The sequence below is a fragment of the Helicoverpa zea genome, chromosome 10 (assembly GCF_022581195.2).
Source record: "Helicoverpa zea isolate HzStark_Cry1AcR chromosome 10, ilHelZeax1.1, whole genome shotgun sequence".
NCBI classification, from domain to species: Eukaryota; Metazoa; Arthropoda; class Insecta; order Lepidoptera; family Noctuidae; genus Helicoverpa; species Helicoverpa zea.
In genome coordinates this window covers 9,436,760-9,454,613 of record NC_061461.1, presented here as the reverse complement: position 1 = coordinate 9,454,613, position 17,854 = coordinate 9,436,760, and positions in this window count along the sequence as shown.

The window sequence follows — 17,854 nt, the reverse complement described above, 5'->3', positions numbered from 1 at the left end:
TATTTGGAAAGGTGTACGTAAATATTTGATGTTGGTAAATTTCATTAGTAGAGCAGTGCCATATTTGTGTTGCACTGAAATATATTTTTTCAATAATTATTATATTGTGTTCAAATAAATATTTATTTTTCGTTTTCAGCAAGGAATAATGCACATATGTAGCTGCTTGAACAAGTTGGTATTCCTATTTGGTTTGTGTTAAATGCTGACTAATACCTACTAAAAATATTCAAAGCATAGATACCATGTTAGATGGATATGTAATACCTATTCAAAGAAAAACTAGCAATAGAAATTATTTGCGAGCCAGTTGCAATAAAAACATAGAAATAGCGATGCAAAAACCCCTCTAAAACTTACAAATAAAATTAAGCCCATAAGTGCACAATCCCACATATTATTCGTATAACTATTCTCACCTTTCAACCAACAAAGTAAGATGCTACTGTTTAGTAATTGGAGTCCAGCTCAGCCAAGCTAAGGCGTTGATTTCGCAACCAGTGACTTATAGCCGTAAGACCGGTGATACGTCGCCAGTAAGTTATCGCCCGACTGGTTTCATTCAGGCGTCCCATTCATGTAGACTAGGCTTTAGTTTGTGTAACAATGCCTGGGTGTAAGTAGGTATAGGTAGTTGGTGAACCAAATTGTACTACGTCATGAGGTTGGTAGTTTCTTGAGTAGGTTGTGGTCGGCTTCTAGTCGGTTACTCAATGCAGTGAGTCTTTCTGAAAGTTGGTAAAATTGGGTACCTATTGATGTTCTACAGCGAACTAGAAGTATTATTGCTGCAACCAAAATGTATAGTATCACTTTATAAGTCGGCTTTCTTTAAAACTCTGTAAAGATAAAGATAATAACAAAACCAAGTTAAGATTACCTAAAGCAGTCAATATGGAAACATTTAGTAAATATTCGTATTGAAAATATGGAGGCAAGTTTTTAGATAAGAAACTAATGGAAATCAAATTTTGGCGATGAACAATGCATGTATATACCGAGAACAAAAAACAGAAGTCAGTTTTGGCAATCAATTATCTAATTAGAAAATAAAGATAGCATCAAATGAAATATACATTTAAAAACACATAAATAATTATTTAGTCATCCCACATAAACGTGCATCTTTAATAGAAAGTTCATAAAAAGTGAGGTCAATCCAATTACGATATCCTTTAATTAGGAAAGTGATCTCCCACGCTCTCGACGTCAATGTAGGTTGAGACGGTATTTTTCTTTTGTTTACACAAAGCTTCGAATATACCTTTGATTATTTAAGTATTTCTAGAATTAATGGGATGAATTCGATGTTTGAAATTAAAAAAATGCATGGCCACCGACTTTGAATGTATCGTAAAAAAAATACATCATTGCAGGTGCAACCTCTTTACTTTAAAAATACTTCATCTTTAATTAATATAAACTTTGATTTGAACTGTTTTTTCTCGATCCATGTTATTTCTTCTACAATATTGCTATTGAACGGTATCGTGCCCAAGCTTTAACCAAGCTAATCGATCACACATCCTCCTGTTTTCTTTCTATAGGTGCCTAATAGGTAAGTAATGATCTGTTTGTCCTATTGATGGGACTTGAAGTAATACACACTAGAAGGGCTACTAAGAAAGAATGACTAGTTTCTAAGTATTTCTTCTCGTCATTCTGAGGAATTCTATTAGGGACAATCCTGGTAGTTATTTCAGGACATCTGCAAATAGAAGATGTCCTAAAATAACTATCTATCTTCTATCGAAGACTTATTTATTAGTGCATGAATAATGTTGATATAGGCCTAAGGAATAATATTGCCCATCCACCGTAGTTACTCATTTTCTTGGATCCCAGTAAATCCGAGTAAGTACGAGTACCTACTCGCAAGCCAGCCTTCCATTTTTAGACCGATCTCTCCAAAGCGTAGGTGATCATAAATCCAGTCGAATATAATATTACATTTCGCGCCACCATTGTCTATCCTTACTCGAGACGCCATTATTCTGTTACCCGTTGTAAAACTTTATTTCTTTATGGGTCTTTATTATTTTACACTTTAAATCGTTGCTTTGTGACGCGAGGTGGTCGCGCGATGCCTTTGCGCACTAAAAAACGATATATTGTAGCAAAATGGTGAGTAATCGAATCATGTTTATAGCCGACTACAACAATAATAATGTCAATTGGATTTTTTTTGTAATAAATTACGTTTATTCTACCTCTTCCTGTTTTATGACAAAACCTTCGAGGATTTCATGTATTTAAATGAACAGTATGGGAATAAAGGTGAACACGAATGTTCAGATATGTCGTAAAGTCAGGGTCCGATCCACGTGAGCAGATAGTGCGCCGACGGGTCCCGAGATTGTTGATTTAAGCCCTTTGTTTTAGGGCTATGGGAAAGTACAACATGTACAAATATGAAATAAAACAATTTATATTTGAACACGAATGTATTTTAGTTTGATTTAACAATTGTTGTGCTGATATCGACGAGGAATGAAGATTCATCAGATTCATTCTTAATTTTAATTCAAATATCCTCTTTCATGTAATTTTAACTATCTCACACATAACATTTTAAACTATGTCGATGTGGTCATGTAGTCAGCATAAAATGTTATCAACTCAATCCCTTTTAAGTCCAATTTAATATTTCTTCCTCAATTGACTCAAAAACATTCACTATATTAATTGAATATTAATTGTTGAATGTATTATGTCATTTGTAACGTTACCTATACAGTCATTTCTACGGGGATTCCTCATGCCTCGTTGAACTATTAATAGTAAAAACTAAGAGTAGACTAATAAATAGTAATGATGAAAATAATGTACGGTTTCAGAACTTTTATAAATAAGTACACGGGAGATAACTCGCTTACCAAAGAAGTGGACGAGGATTTTGATAAAGGTAGTGGTTTTTAGCAATTGACGTCTATTTTCAGCTGTGGACATCCTAACTAATACCTAATAGGTCGATATGCCGACAACCTTTATGAGGAATGAGTTGCACGCATAAACGTGTATGGAATATTGAAAGGTTATGAATCGACTGAAAGGCAAGTCTAAGTCATAAAACGAAAACTAGACGGTTATCATTTATTGGCATTTAATTAATTATTATTAATGCTTCTTCTTCATAAACGAATTATTAGACTATAACTTCAACAAATTGAAACTGTTAACACACATACTGGGTCATCTTTTATTATCGACATTTTACGACAAGCAATCTCATATCCTTTTATAAATTCATTAATATCATTATAAGCAATATTTATTCCGTGACATGTACACATTATGATTTTAGACGTTTATTTAAGATGCCTACTTAATATAATAACTGTAGGAGAATAAAGCAATCCAATTATCTAGTAAAAGGTCAGGTCCGTTAATTAGTTATAGTACTTTAGAGAATATCTGTGTATTCATCATGGGCTTAGTGAAGCTTCGTAATAAATAAAATAATATATGATAAGTAATAACCAAGATTTAATAAATCACAATCTATAAATATTCCACTTAAGTCACGTACAAAGGTGTATGAATCTTCTTTGGCAACTGGAATCAAATCCTGTTACCTCAATAGAAGCAGTTCTTAAATTTATATTCTTAGTTACAATAAACAAAAATCGTACTAAACTCATGTTTTAACTGCTTATCATTAATTAGCTTTTGTTTTCAGATCACTGATTGACATATGCTCAAAGTTCTATTTACCTATTTTGTACCTACTGGATCCTCTATAGCTAGAAGCTGCCACAAAATACCTCCCTCTGAACCCAACATTAGCTGACCCTGTTCCATAATTCATAACCTAACTTAGGTACCTAGGTATATCTAGCTTAATTCATCTAGCCCATTCAGTTTGCTGTAAAATGTACAGTGACGTCAATCGTGGGTGCCGGATACAGCCCACGTTGTTACACCTTCCGGATGCAATGTGAAATCTCTGAGGAAATTATCCTTACACAAAATCAGGACTGGGCAGTTGGCTGTTTAAATCTTCTGGGAATTTGATGTAAAAATGTTGTGTGTTATTGTGTCAGTGGTGTGAGATGTCAAGGGAAAGGATGGTGTTGAGTTTTCTGTGATAATGGTGAATTGGCGTTAAACTTGTTAGGTAGATTTTTAAATCAAATTAAATTGAGAATTACTCCAGGAAGATTATAAATTACAAGGGTAATATGAATAGGAATTTATGAAATGTTAAAAAAGTTCGATCAAAATATGCACTGCCTAAAGTAAATCTCTATGCAACACAAAACTTCAATTCGAACTTCATTCAAGCCTTTTGCCAGACTTCTATCTACTTTTCTCGTACAACACAACTTTACAACACCAACCTTACTGTCATACACATAAAGTTCACAATCACAGCGCTTAGTTCGTATAGAACTATGGCTGTACTGTAACCAAAGGTACAGGAAGCAAAAGCTTCATATTTCATCTAATATACGTTTATTATCACGACAGTGTCGCAGTAGTGAGCAATTACAAGAGCACAACCTACTAAATCGTTGCCACCTGTTCTCACTGTGATATTGTTAATAATTTTCTTTAGGACAACAGCACCATGCAAAAATGGTCTTCATGTTTGAGAGTATAAGGTTGGATTTGCAGTGAAAGGGCTTTCAATATTGATGGAATAGGAAAATGTATTTTATATGCTCGATGATTGAGTCCCGTTTAGTTAAAAGTTTGCTTCACAAGCACGATGTCGGATAGCTGCCCACACGCTTTCATTCGTAGGAAATCCATATCTTTGTTTTGTAATGAAATTGTTAGTTTATTTCTTTAAATAAACGATGCTCGAGAGGGCAGTAGTTCGTCGATATAATGGTAGTTGGGTGGTCTAGTGCGTTTATTGGGCTAAGAAGTTTATTATCGTTTGATCGCGTATTACTTGTTATTTCTTTATTTTGACGGTGTATGATATCTGTTTGGATTAATACGGCTTAAGTGTGTACGTGACAGGGGATTCAATAAAATCGGAAGTATTGAGTTTCATAGCAAATAATTGCGTCATCATTGCGTCGTTTGTGCTCAAGTGCTATAGCTTTGGATAATAGAAAGTTTCACATCATACCAACTAAAGGATAGTTAAAGAAACTCTATTAATGTTGGTAGTAAAGTTAGTTAAATATTGGCTTGCACTACGAAATATGTATAATCGAAATGAGCAATTAAACCATATGAATCCAATTTAATTATGTGGGTGATTAGCTAAGTTGTGATGACACCTTAATAATAATATATCTTACGTATTATTCATTGCTTTAACATAATAGTTCATTAAAATACTCACAAACAATACGATTTAGCATGCATTGATCAGCTCTAAAACAAGTAGGCGGAAAGAACAACTGTGGAACGTTAGTGGAACCTCAATTCACTAATTTAATTAACAATTTTAACAAAGCACAAGTATTAAAGAAAGCCTGGGAAGTTTCTGAACAAACATTGGTTGCACTTAATCCGTCCCGTTACGAAAGGCACTAGGCTGACAGAAATTAGAAGCGATCTCTGTCCACTGCGGTGGACGGACATTGCCTGCATTCTAATTTGTTTGCATAAACTTAAAACAAAAGCCTGGAGAGACTTGGATTTTAGAATCCTGGATACGAAACTTATAGCAGCATTTGATTAGCTAGTATCGATAAATTGTATTGTTTTGACCTAAAAATTAAGGAATATTTTTATGAACTGTTAACAGTTTATCATGCTGTGGTCAGTAAAACAGTTGTTCAATTTAGTAACATTAATTAAAAACACTTACCTAAAACGTGCGCAGTGACTTAATGAAACTGACTCATTGTACAAAATTTGAGTCACCCATTAAAATAATTACAGCGTTAAATAAATCACGCTGCAATAAACTTCTAATTAGGATAACGCTGATTTATTAATTCTTTAAATAAAAGGTCTGTGTACCCTCATCTTAAGCTAACACGCCAATAAATGATAAGAGACAAATACTAATCTCATTTGCATTCAAAATCATTTGTAACAAGTATTGATTCAAATGTACAAAAAGGTAAGGTTATACTAAAACGGTTTAGCATTTTAGTAGCCGAATTAGCAGTTACAGATGTGTATCAAATTATAATAAAAAGAGAAAACGAAAAAGTTTTGCAAAAATGATCTCATGTAAATGAACTGACAAGATAAGAACAGAAAATATAACTAATGTTCGCATTTCAGAGATTTATTGTTACCAATGCCACTGTTCTTTCAAATCGAATTGAAATTAATGTTGTTCAAATTAAATTTTATTATAATTAAACGGTGAGATCGAATTATTGGGCCATGTTTTGTTTGGTATAATTTATGCGTTTGTATATTTAGTAATTAATGATTCAGAATGGTCGTGAAATATGCTGAAGAAACAAGATAAAAGTATGTGCAATCCGAAGCCATGAGCCATCTTTGCAATCATTAGTTACATACCTCGTCAGTTGGAGTAATTAAATGTTTCCATCAAGATTTCTTCAGCAGTTACTTAGCCATACTAGAGGTATATTTAAAGCTGAGGACAAAAAATATAACTATTAATATCTTGCTGACGAAATTTGCAAATAAATCCAGGGTAACATGAAAAGCAAATGATCCTCGTAATTTAAATAAAAATTTCCAAATTCTTGCCATCACTTCTAATGGCCATTTTTTTGTCAAACAAATCGTTTGATACAATGCCACACTAACGCCATTTCATATCCACATTAACGTCATCCAAGGAACTTCCTACACACAAGCCTGGAGACGTTCCCGAGTTCTCTCCAGCGTCAAGTGTGCTTATAATTTCGGATCGCGATGCTATCGGCTTGAGAAATGTTGTTGCTGTACAAATATCTTCAGCAGAAGCGTTTTACTTACTTAGTTACTTTAAAATTACTTGTTTGATGTTGGCTTTAAAGGCTTGTGTCAATCGTTTTGTTAGAGCATTATGGGGCTGAATAAATAAATATATAAGTTGCTATAGTTATACTATAAATGTAAAACACAAAATTAGCTTCAGTCATTCGGAATGTATTGATTCTAGATTAGAGGCAAGTCCTTTTGGCTAGCGTTTGTTCTAATGCCAATCATACCTTACAAAAAGTTTGAACATGTGTTACTAATTAACACGTACTAAAACTCAAACAAGCCGACAAGATCATAAAGCGAGTTACAAACGTCACCTTTTCCCATATTAGAGCTTAGTAAAACTTAACTCAACATTGTCACGTACAAGACGAACTGTACACGAAGCAAGTACGTTGTGAGTACCGTTTTAAATAATGTGCTGTGCGGCGAAATTCTTGAATGCAATTGTACTATAATATTGGCAAGGATAGCAGTCTAGACTGTTTGCCGCGGTGAAGCTTTTCCATTTAAAGATAGTAAGGAGTTTTGCTATTATGCAAGTTTTAAACCTATCAAAAACATAGGACATAGTCAAAAACGAGATAAGTTTGTGATCGTCAGTACATCTTTCAAAGAGAATCCATCAAGTAAATTTTTATAATTATTAGATACATTACCTTTGTGCTCTGAATAAAGTTGAAAAGTACTGGTAGCTACCATCAAGTTTTCTTATAGGTAGCATTGGTACGTAACTAAGTGAATTGAATCCATTCACTACTTCACTATTCACAGCGTTGTCAAAGTTTATCCGACAAGGAAAAGCTACAACATTTAGGCTAGGCTTTAGGACGCTTTTATACCGAACATGATTTACAATAGTTTTTGATGAAGCTTTCATGAAGCTTTCTTCTAACTTTGGTGTTAGTATTTTATTGAAAAGAAAAAGAAGAAGTAGTTAACAATTTGTAATTCAAGAAATATTTTGAAATCGATTCAAAATTGAAGATTTTTTGAGCCTTTTGTTAACATACAAACAAGCCCAAAATAAACTTCTCTCTGAAATTCTCAATAGCATCCTACATTGATGAAAATGGCCCTCAAAAATATTTGATCCAACTTTAGTTCCAGTTTCCAATCCCGTTGTAAACGTTCCTTTACAGAATAATTTACACGAACTGAATAAATTGTCCCGTGTGATATCTCACAAAGGGCGAGGCTACGTGTTTCTAAATGTCAATCAGCGTATATCTTTTGTTTGCACAAAACTATGCGACTGTCGACCAGACCTTAGGAACATAGCAATAGGAGAATAAATCATTTCGACACAATTAATGGTATATTGTCACCGACTTGTTGCTTTAATTGCTTCAAACAATTTTGTGTTTGATAATGAATTACAAGAGTTGGTTTGTAATTGTGTGGTTGTGGATTTATGGTACAATATGTGTGCCAAGTGGAACGAGGGTGTGTTGCTTCGTCAGACTATTGAGTGCTGGAATGTTCTAGAAAAACTTAATGCTACCTGTTTTTGTGGTAATGATGATGTTATTCAGATATGTGTGGTTTTCAATCTTGTTTGTTATTAAATAATTTCGCATAATTATGTTGTATATTCGAATAATTTTACCGTCAAGACATAATAAAGGGAGCATTCCTCAGATATTACTAATCCTACAGATATCCTACTTTTAATTTAGTACATAGCCTAATGCCAGAAATCTGACTAAAGCTACTTTTTTTTCGTTTTTGTAACATTCATCTCTTTTACAATTAAGTAAGGCCATAAAATATACAATTGCAATATAAAGTTATCTTCTATTTAATTAAACTTACAAGTTTACATCTCAACCCAATCTCCGCCGATTTTAAATCGAACTAAACAGTCAAGATGACGTTAACCAGAAGAAAATCTCAGTTGCATAACTCGCACGGAAACCGTTTAAACTGCACATGCGCGCGCGCATACTAAGCTATGTACAAAAACGCTTGGAAATGCACAACGCAACCATCATCAGAACTAAGTGGAATAGTTTTTGAATCTGATCGATTTATGTTGCGAAGAAGTTTAGAGGTTATTGTTGATTACGGTAAAAATATAACTTGATCTTTACTATGCTTATAACATGTTAAAATAAATAAAACTTCAAATAATTTATATTGGGAATTTTGATTTTACAGCTAATTAGAAAAACTTTGCTCTGAATAGAGCAAATTGATTAAATTGATTTGATGAATATCCTGTCTTCAAAATCAATTCAGTCTTTCGCAAGTCACTGGACAAAACTCACTTCCATACTGCGCTAGAATACAATCCGGCGCATTTAGTCAATCTAAATAAATGATAATCCTTTTTATAAGGCGGGTAAAAACAGCTCGATAATCCTCACTACAGTCCACTAATGTTCATTAATGAATTCACTACAGCAATTTAAAACAATTTCCTTTATAATACGGAATCACATATTCCATCACTGTGCACAGGACTCAAGTCCCAGTTTCATTAATGAATGAAACGATTTAAAACCCCGTTCCTCATAAATATGTAGTTGAAAGTTGATTGAGTCATTTGTGCGACTTATTAGTCAAGAATTAAGTGCATTATGTCACCTTTATAATCAGTCATTGTTATCAGTTATTGAATAGAGAATAGGTAGCTGTAAAGTGCATACGCAGTTCACATATGCGTTGGCGCAGAACAATGTAATAACCTTGCCAAATAGTTGTTAATACTTTTTGTTTCTATGTAAGTGAGGCTAGACTTGTACTTACACGGAGAAATTCTGTTGACAATTAGTTTTGTAGGTCATTTTGAACGTTGGCTATTAATCTACCCCGAATGGAAATTTTTGTATGAAGGTGATTTTAGAACTCATCATCCTCCGACTTAAATCTAAATTGTTATTTCAGACTAGCGCAGTAGTTCTTCTTCTTACTTCTGTCTAAGGTCATCTACTATGTAAGTAGCATGTGCATTCTTTCCACAAAGTCACATCGTCTTTCAACGAAGTTCCTCTTGGATCAATCTGAAAATCACTTACCTAAAACCTCTATTATATAATAGTCTTACTCATATATTTTTTGAGCATCCGAGATAACATCTATCAACAGTGAATCAGCTACCCTGCTTACATGCTGACTATCACATAAGCTTCATTAATATGTCTATCGTGTTATGACTATTGTACCTTATGACGTCCATAGCTTATAGATATTTTTCCTCATACAATTTTGAGACCCTCTTCCACTCTTTAGGTACCTACCACCACTACCACGTGGCTTTATTTTGCAATTGCAAATAATCATATCGGTACCGATCCTTGAGCATAACTTTAGGAAACTAAAACCGATCATCATCCTCATCCTCCGAGCCTTTTTCCCAATCATGTTGGGGTCGGCTTCCAGTCTAACCGGATTCAGCTGAGTACCAGAGCTTTACAAGAAGCGACTGCCTATCTGACCTCCTCAACCCAGTTACCCGGGCAACCCGATACCCCTTGGTTAGACTGGTGTCAGACTTACTGGCTTCTGACTACCCGTAACGACTGCCAAGGATGTTTAATGACAGCCGGGACCTAAAGTTTAACGTGCCATCCGAAACACAGTCAATGGTGTCTAAGATATACTTAGAAAGTACATACAAACTTAGAAAAGTTGCATTGGTACTTGCCTGACCTGGGATCGAACCCGCGCCCTCATACTTGAGAGGTTGGTCTTTTACCCACTAGGCCACCACGACTTTGAAACTAAAACCGATGTTTATAATAATAATACAAGCCATTGTGTTAGTAAGCTGAGTTGCCTAATGATGTAGTAGGACAAATACTTGAGACATACAGACTGTTCAAACTGTATACAGGTCGTTTAAATTTGTCGGCTGCGGTAAGTCACGATAAACGTATTGAGGTTCGATTCTGAATAATATTAAACTATGATGTATTGGGTAAGTGTGCCGAATTTGAACTATACGTTCTTAATAATGCTCAAAGCTATTAGCTTGTTAGATAACGTGGATAGATGAAAAGCATCCAACACTATACTTTATGAAGGTATTTTAGTTTTAGGTAAATCCAAAACTGTTTCGTTGCAGAGGCATTTCATCATCGATTCATTAATTCGTGGGGCATCCCCTAAACCAAATAATCACCACAAAATACCTAATAAGTACATATACTTTATACTTAGTATGTACATCCAACATCTCCAAAAATATTTTTAAATTCAGTTCATGTAAACCCTGTCTATAGGATTGGAACAATGATTTTATTGTGTCAAATGAGGTTTTGCGGTTTACCAGACCTTTGACTTCCAAGTAACATTTGTTTTACCTGTTATCAATTTGAATTTGATTGTTTTAGAATAAGAATTTGATTTAGATTGAATTCAAATTTTGTTTTTGGTCAATGACCTATTTTGTTAAGGGCATTTGCATACATATTAAGAGGCGCACATTAAGTAGGTTCTTGCGCAGAGTACTGCCTTCTACATTAAAGGATAACGATAGTCCTTAGAAGTGTAGAACATCTGAGCATCCAGGTTGGAATTTTTTGATAAATTTTGGGTTTAGCAATCAAACCTAATAGCATAGCACTGAAATTTTTATATCACATTGATATGACGTTTTATAGAGAAAATGTGCGAAATAAGGTGACTACAGCACCGAACTTAAATAAAATTCGAGTAAGCAAAGGTGAAGATGAGAAATATCATTTATTTAACCAACTTCATAGAACTTAATTTACAGATTGAAATAAGTATTTATTTTTATTTTTTATTTATTTATTTATTTAAATCAGGCATCAAGGCCCATAGAAAACACTATACATAAATATTATAACATTAAATCATATACTAATACATATTTTATATAAACTACTTAAAACTAATGCACACGAATTGTCGGCGTCGTGTTACGCTGCGAGGTGTCGCGTAGCCATCCTCGGAACCTCCGATATACGACACCCTTCTTCCAAAACTCTTCCTTGTCTCGACGTGATGAGTTGGAACTCGCACCATGAACGAATTGAAGTTCGTATTGTGGCGCGACTCCAACTTCGCCACCCTCAAGGTCCAGTTGGTTTTGGATCGGACATACTCCACGATCTGCTCCACCCATCATTTATAAAGTTAAATGCAGAATCATGTCACAGCGTTTGTTGATTATAAAGCTCAGATCTTAAGCTTTGCATTTAAAAGTTTTATTATTCCAGTTTAGTCATTCACATATTTACCATACCCAACCTATTTAAATACTGATGTCATGTCTGCTCTGAAACCTTCGATTGCTGTCACTGATATACTAATGAAGACTTATTTCCTTGCAAGTTTGTTATTGGACTCAATAGTTTAATTATTAATAAGCTTTTAATCAATGTAAGTTTTCCAGACTTCGATATATTGTTTACTAACCATTTTAGGCTACATACATGCATGTATATATCCGATAATTAAGTAAGTTTTTAAGTTAAGTTCACAGTGTGCATAGGTACCATATAGAAAGACTCTTGAGTCGTCGTTTAAGCGGAAAGACGCTCACTGCTGGGCAAAGGCTTACGTTAAGGTTCACCACTTTCACTGTCTCTAGTGTGATATCATATATTTTTTTAATTTTTGTCTCATTCAACCACATAATGACGTCATTAATCGGTTACAGGATCTTGCCATAAGTCCGAGTACTCCAGACATTCAGAACTAATTTTTATTCCAATCCTATGTCAAGAACAGCCATGGGATGAATTAATAAGCTCATAAATTAATCCAAACAGGTATTATTGGATTTACATAATACGTGCACGTTCAATTTCGATCACTTTGACAATTTATTTATTGTAAATGATATTGTGACATCGATAATGTGCGAGTCGTAAATTATTTTGTTTATTCATACCATTGTAATTAAAAGTAGATATAGTGCAAAAGTGACTGCTTGAACAGAAGATAACAAAATCAAAAAGTAAGGCGACAAATCAATATCATACGGCTCCAATTCAACCTCACTTGCCCGTGGTGCACTCTGGTGGCGGTATGTCCATCACACAACACCAAATGGGATTTTAAATGCCTTGCTGGGAGATGGTCAGCAGTACCACTGAAGCGAAGAATATCCTTCACTACGCCTACCAACATGCGTGCCCACCATGAGTTTGGGCAAATGCAATGGGAGGGAAGCCTTTGGACTATAGTAGTGGACTATTTTTGTCTGTGACGACGAGATTACAATGGCACTCATAGATAAAAAATTATACTTATTGAGATTATTAAAAAAATTACTAAGTAACTAGTTCGTTAACTAAATAAATTTTATTGCAACATTCAAGATCTACTTGAGCCGTTTTAGATGCAAATTATTATTTAGTTCCTAAGATTTTAAAAGCTCACATTTGCGGCTTCTGCGCATCTATAAAAGCAAGTTATTAAGACACGGGAGCCGTTAAAATGCATTTTGCATGTTATTAACAAGTAGGTTTTATTTAGTAGCCATGTATTATTGCATTAGCATGATATAAGTACCTACCTTTGACATAGATGTACATATAATCTATGTGATAAATAGCAACAGTTTTAAAAGCGTTTCCATTATTTTTCTTACCTACGAAACTAAGGTTTTGGTGTTTCTGTTGTATTAATTTATGTACGATTATCATTCTCCTTTCAGTAATACTCAACCACTTCTAATGAGGTCTCCTTTTTGTATAAATAATTTGACAAGGGTGTATAAGAAGTAGGTAGCGTCCGTAAGCTTTGATACTACTAAATCAACGAAGTTCGTGACCCCAGATCAAAACATTCAACTTTATCGGAATTCTAATAGCTCAAGTTACATGAATAACGGCTAATATCAAACCTAATTACATATTGTAGTACAAAACAAATGGCCTCATATTTTAGACACCACCTATTAAATCTGTCCTCATTACGTGAATATTATTTACAATCAAATAAACAACGATAATATGAATAATATCAGAACCCTTGTAATTCCATTACCATTTAAATCTGGAAAGCGGCAAAATATGGAATTAATTTTGAAGTACTAGAATTGATATTCGATAATCAGATATACTACGGTAGTGGCGCCACCCTGAAACGCAAATGTTCATTGGTAAATCAGTTCTATACTTGAATTAATTGTCTAGACCGCAAGTTCACAACTTCGAAGGGCACATTTAAATTTCGAATTTGCATTCTCAGACTAGGCTGTCGATTTAAATGGTTGGTCGGTGACGTCACCAGTGATGTAATATGATTCACGTCGATTGTATCAGAACTGACAGTTCATGTTGTTTTAGTTCTTATAGGTATTATAGTAGGTATAGCATATGCTCGTTAGGCATTTGTCTTTTGTTTACATAGGATATGTCCTTGGAAATATAGAACTCATTATTAGTTTTCTAGGAATGTAAAACAGAGTAAATCTGTGAGGTTTTACTTATGTTGTAAACAGGCCAATTGAAAATAAATAATTTTACGTTATACGTTTAATAACTTTGGTTTTAAACTAAAATGATCGAAATAGCTACCTTACTCCAAAACAAAACCGTACATTAGATACAAAATCATATCCGGATGTGTAAAGATCAAACAAAATATTCATGCAAATATTTGCTACAGTTTTTTATAAGGCTCCGGTCGCTTCTAGCAAAAATGACCATGCAAATCAAAGATGCGATCATCATTATCAAAAAACAATAAATTGCTAGCTGTAAAAACAGCTGAATATTAATAGACACAAACCAATCACTGAAGATCCACTAAATATCTATGACAAATAATGTCATTGACCCCAGTTAATGACACGAAACGTTCCAAATTCGGAATTCTGCGGTGCAGCTACCATAGACTTATAGAGGATATGTTTGTGGTAAAGCTCACGTTCTCAGGACATTTTGAAAGCATAGCAAGTTAAATAGTTTTGTATTTAGGTACGGCGTTGGATGTATTTGGCAGGAACAATAGTTTTGATAGATTGGTTTTGATTTTATCTGTGGTTCATCGAGTGTTAGTACTGATTTGTGAGAGGTGTTTGAGGGGGCATTGTTTCGTTAATAAGTACAGATTGGAGATGTAATGTTGAGATTATTTAATGATGCTTTGGATTGGAGCATTACTGAAGTTTAGATATTAGGTAGTTAATGTTTCCTACATATAGGTTCAATATAAGTGACAATATCAGCGGGCGGCATGTGCGTCTATTCGTACTGCTGTAATTATTTTGTCACCCAAATCCGGGCCCTTTGCAAACGTCATGAAACTTTAACAATTTATGAAAATAAAACATCGACTATTCTTGAAACCAATTGCTTAACTAATATAATTTATACAATTAAAATTTTTAGTATTTGTATTGTGTTCACACGGATCTTGAAGTTCAACAAGACGCTTACAAATGGCCCCAGCTATTGCTAATAGCGACTGGCACTGACAATTATTAAAGTTTTATTGCTATCGATATACGTTATGAATTGCAATCACGACACGTAATAAGTAATAAATTAATTATGAACAATTTGTCATAATATTGAGCGTAGACTTGCAGGCTTGGTAAAAATTGTGCAAGGATATTGCTATCTTTAGAAATATGTTTGCTAATACATATAAACGTAGAGACTAAAGATTTCTTAGCCTGAAATCTAATAAGACTTTTTTTAATAAGTTTATGCAGAAAAAAAATATAAGAAAACATGTTTTTCTTTTAGCCTAGGTATGTTTCCTAAATGCTGTTAAAAAGCCTCGTACGTTTAACGTTTTAATACTTGATTTAAGTACTAAAAGGTATGTAAAAATATCAAATTATGATATCCAAATTAGGTATTATTATACTTCATTCATATTTCATATCTTTTGACGTGTAACTTAATTGAATAATCCAACAGAACTCATTGTAAGAGATGAATTTATTGAAAAGGACATTTAATTTTAATATACCTACTTTGTAATTATTGTTTTGTTTGTGTAATTCTTCAGTTATGACCTTACTTTGGAAGTTGGTATAGCTAAACGGCCTTGGAGAAAAAACTTTCAAAATCTTCTTATTTTTGTCTTAAACGCGAATTCATGAAAGCGTCTCTAGTTTGCTGATAATTTATTCTAGACCATAAAGATGTTTTTTTTATTCATTAGGTATATTATATAATGTTTTATTAGGTACTTACTAGCAAACCCGGCGAACTCCATTTCGCCACCAGATGGTTTCGTTTTTGTAACATTTTGTCTGTTGAAATTTTTCCTGAATTTTCTTTGCTATAAACCTCACGAGACCTTTCCAACGAATGCAAAACCGTGGAAATCGGTTCGTACGTTCTGGAGTTATAGCGTTAGGAATGAAAACCCGACTTATTTTTATATATGTGTAGATTAGGTACGGACACCTCAAGATCTTTTTTCCTACATTTATAAACAGGAACTTGGAAGTAGGTTCTACCACCGTTAAGTATGCAGTATTTCATGTTCCTAAAGCGCAAATCCGTTGGAGATATACTCTTACTTACTCGTATTCCTCACATTTGTGGGGTAAGCCAAGATTTACAGTTTGGTAGCGTAGGTTGGGTTTACACATCCAAAGAATCATTTGCAGTCATATAAAACGATAATATCAGTTTAGGATTCAAAGGGAAATAGGTAAAGTTGGTTTTAGTTTACGATGGTTGTCTGGTACATTCAGTTTTCATCGTCGTTGTAGAATAATTGAATAACCTAGAAACGTCCACTGTTGGCTTCTTCCATGGGTATGGGTATTTACCCATACTCCCCGCGCTGGGCATGCATATTGTTGTACTGTAGGTAATTGTAAAGCTCTAAATTAAATTTTAGGCCACAATATCTTCTTCTAACGATCCCGCAACATAAACAGACTCTGCCTGGGTGTATGTACGACCCAGAAGGTTTTAAGTTTAAGGTTTAAGGAGTTTCACTGCAATGAAAATATGTTACACAGAAATCAGCCCAGTTTTGTTATTGTGTACAAAAATGCCTTGTCTCTAAATATCTGAGCTTCAAGCAAGCATGTAAGAATCAATGTTATTATTAACCTTGGACATCCGGGAAAGCGTATAAATAGCGACATTACCCGTGTCTGTCACAATCAATGGAGAAATATATTCATATATAGAACTAAACACATTCACCTACTTACTTATAAATACTTATTGTATGTGTATAAAATACGCGTAACTCTTCTGCTTGTTTAAGCAATAGGTGTATTCAATTACTTACATTCTTCTTCTTTATATTCGCAATTACTTGTGAAAATTAGTATTTAACTTCATCATTATCATCATCAGCCTATCGCAGTCCACTGCTGGACATAGGCCTCTCCAAGTGCACGCCACTGAGATCGATTTTCGGCTCCTCGCATCCAGCGCCTTAAATTAAAATTTAACTTAATGCTCATTAAACCTAGCTTATTCTCTTGAAATTCCTCTACTCTTAGATGGCCAAAAACGTATAGATAAGGTTATGCATGGGAATAAGTACTCAGTAAAAGTAGATATACCAAAATAAAGTACTAACATTTTGGATGCATAGATACTAAGCAGTATAGCAGCCTACACCAGAAGTTAGCAAAGGTCATTGCCTCCACCGTGCCCTGCGAAATATGCACAAGAAATACTGCAAGGTGCCGAGTTCAAATATTCATTATACAAATGACATAATACCCACTTTATCAAAGTAGTATTTAATCTAAATTTGTAATCACAATCAAAGCCCCGGGCACTTACAAATACGGCTTATATTGCAAGTGTCAATGTTCCGTTCTCTCAATAAATCAGGGTTGTAAATCAATATAAGCAATTAAAGGAAAATAAATATTTATAAATAGTACGCAATTTTCTGCTTATATCCTGAATCTGAATTAAACAAGGTGCGTGAGAACAGGAATAAACTATAATAGAAAAACACTGAATAAATATCTATGAACAATACATGAAACAATAACTCTAAAGCCTTAACAATAAAATAATCCAACGCCAACCAGTTCTAATTTGAAATTCGCATTTCTCCACATCGTTTTAAACGC